Genomic DNA, 3,057 nt, shown 5'->3' on the forward strand with positions numbered 1-3,057 from the left:
GAGCGCTGGCCCGAAGAGCCCCGCTTTGTAAAGCCCATAGAAAGCGCGGGCACTCACGGCACCACCCGAAATAAATCCTCATCCCCCAGCAGAAGTAGGGCACAGAAAGTAGGGCAGCAGCTCCCTGCAAAATCTTTTATTTATCACCCGGGGAGCAGCAGTGCAGGGCACGGCCGCGAGAACAGCGGGGTCCTGGGGGTGGGATGGGGCCGTTCTGCCCCCCCAAATGTTGCTACTTTGGGGTGGAAATAGGGTCGGGGTTGGCTGGGTTGTGCTGCTGCAGGGAGTGATGGCCTTGAGGAAGACTAAGGGCGCAAAGTTATTGGGGGGATTGGGGAAATCAATGGGAAAAACATAGAATTGGCCGTTCCAATGGCATTGAACCCTTCCCATGCAGGAACTGGAAGAACCCAATGGGTGACCTATGGGTTTCTGCCCAGCCCCTACTATGCTGTGGGCCATGGGGTCATGTCTATCTCCACATCCCCAAGCAGGGATTTGAGGGGTTTTGTCCCTATCACCCTCATCTATCCACAGCATCATAGGGGTTTTGGGGGCTGTTCCCAACTGCTTTGGGTTCTCCTTTAGAGGGGTAACATCTTGCTGCATGGAACCAAAGCGTTGGGTTGGGTTTTCCTTCAAGGGAGAAGGATTTGGGTTCTTCTTGGAAAACGAGAGCTTCCCAACCTGGATTTGGGAATTACCCTACCTGTAGGAGCCGGGTGCAGTGGGAACACCATAGGACATGGAAGCATCCCACATAACCCCCCCCCTAGATCCCTCCTGTGCTCTGCTCTGTGCCTCCCTCCGGGCTTTTCATTTTCCTTCAGCTTGGAGTTAGAATTCCTCCACTCCTGCCAACAGCTGTTCCCGCTAATGAGGACGAAGCAAAACATCAGACATCTTAATTCGTGCATTGCTCGAGGTGTCGAACTGTTGCCTTACAATCACACGTGGGAGGCACCGCACTGAAAACAAAAAGCCCGTCATTTTTCACCAAGGGACCCGAATGCAGCACCAAAAGCACGATCAGCTCCAACCTCGGGCTCCATAGTTGGAGATCTGGGGGGAGGATTTCTTATTCTGGGGGGTAGACACACATACAGCCCCACATCTGTGGGTTCAGGGCCATCTAACTCACCCCATCTGAGCAGTGTTGATGATATTTGGGGTGGAAGATGGTTTTGCCCCTTCCAATGGGTTGGAACACCAGCTCCCAATTGGGGGGATGACAAAATAAAGCCAAATCAACCAACACACAGGTGAAATTTAAACAGAAATAGATAAATAGAAGCCCAACGTGTCATGCAGCACCTTAAATACCAGGCAGTGAGTCACAGTGCTGGGGGGATCCAGGCTCTGATCCAGCACGGTGGGCACTGTGCATGACTCCACACTGCATCGCTGTGTCCCCCAATGGGCACTGAGGACCTCATGCCAACGTGAGCCTGTGAATATCACCGTGCTGTGGGGAAGGAGAGGACTGGAGGGGCACCCTCAGCCCCAAATCTAGGGACAGATGGCCCCATATTTAGGGACCAGTGGCCCCAAATGTAGGGAAGTGGTTAGTGAGCATGACGGTGATGGTTGGACTTGGTGACCTTAGAGCTCTTTTTCAACCTTAATGATCCCAAAAACCAACCCAAGGGACGGGGACCAGAGATGGCATCCCAGATCCTACACAGGTACATGGGGAAAAACAAACCCAATCCCCCTAAAATACAATTCCTAAATGGATCTGAAGCTCCATCCAAGATCCAACCTTTGGAAAGGGTTAACCCAAAACACAGTCGCGAATCCCGCAATGCAACGGGTTAGGGAGGAAGGAGAAGCTCGCAGAGCTCCAGCTTGGCTTTTCTTGCTCATCTGCACTGCAATCCTGCTGCATTCAGGAGGTTTAACGACTCAAACAATTAATGGGACCTCCCCAAAGGTGCACAGCCCAAATCCTCACCCTGGGATTGGAAAAAAGACAGGAAGGGTTACAGCATCATCAACATGGAATCCCCCTAATATAACAAATCCCAATGAAGCTGCAAACCTCAGAACAGACCCCACAGCAGCTGGAATGAGGTGGGGGGAACCTTTATACCACCTGCAGCAAATCCAACACGCAGCTGTCCATGATGCTCCCACCACTGTAGGCATAAGGAAAAACACCTACAGGAACGACATTAGGGACTCTTGTCTGACCCAGGGGGGCACTTTGAAGCCCACGACCCCTATGGGGCACCCAACCCCCCCCCCAACCCCTTCCCCAATGCCCCTTTTCTCCCGTGGGTCGAGGCGTCGGCGGACTCAGCTATTTTCAGGCCGTCAGCGCCCACTGACAGCCCCACACGGCACAAACACAGCACAGGGTGCATATGGCTCTTTTATATATATAGGATGCACGCGGGGACGCGGCTCTGCCAGGCGGTTCCCCAGCTCTCCGCTCCCAAAACCTCAGGAGTTTGGGTTCAAAGTGCATCCCATACCCATAGGGGTCCATATTCAGGGGCTCCGGATCCCATATTTCAATGACCCAATGGGTAGATCCCTTCGGAACCACCGTCTTGTTCTCAATTGCTGGGATTTGAAGGTACAGCCAAGGAAAAGCGACCGATTGTGTAACGTTTGGCTCCAAAAGCTCCTTAGACAGTCGCATCTTTCTATTGGATTTCCCTTGCCCCGCGCCGCTGATTGCTGCAGTATTTATGTATAAATAGAAGCTGTCTTCCCGTAATCTGCTCGTTTCTCCTCATTAACTCAGGGCTGAGCTCAGGCTCTGGTTTTGGGGATGCTGGGACCCGGTGTTGCTCAATGGACCCAAATCCATCCGTTTTCCCCCCAGACTGAGGTCAGTTTTTAAGCCGTTCTCTTTGGGTTTCCAAGAGACCAACACAACGGAGCCCATTCAGGGCACCTGCTGCCCTTCTACCCCTCACAGCCAGATGGGTGCTGAGGAGAGAGGAGAAGAAATCCCCCAAGTCCCCCAGATTCCCCATATTCCCGTTCCCAAAACCCACGTGTTCCCTCCCCACCCTCACCCCTTGGGGCGACAATTCCTTCCCATCC

The sequence above is a fragment of the Excalfactoria chinensis genome, chromosome 20 (genome assembly GCF_039878825.1).
Source record: "Excalfactoria chinensis isolate bCotChi1 chromosome 20, bCotChi1.hap2, whole genome shotgun sequence".
In the NCBI taxonomy this organism is placed as follows: Eukaryota; Metazoa; Chordata; class Aves; order Galliformes; family Phasianidae; genus Excalfactoria; species Excalfactoria chinensis.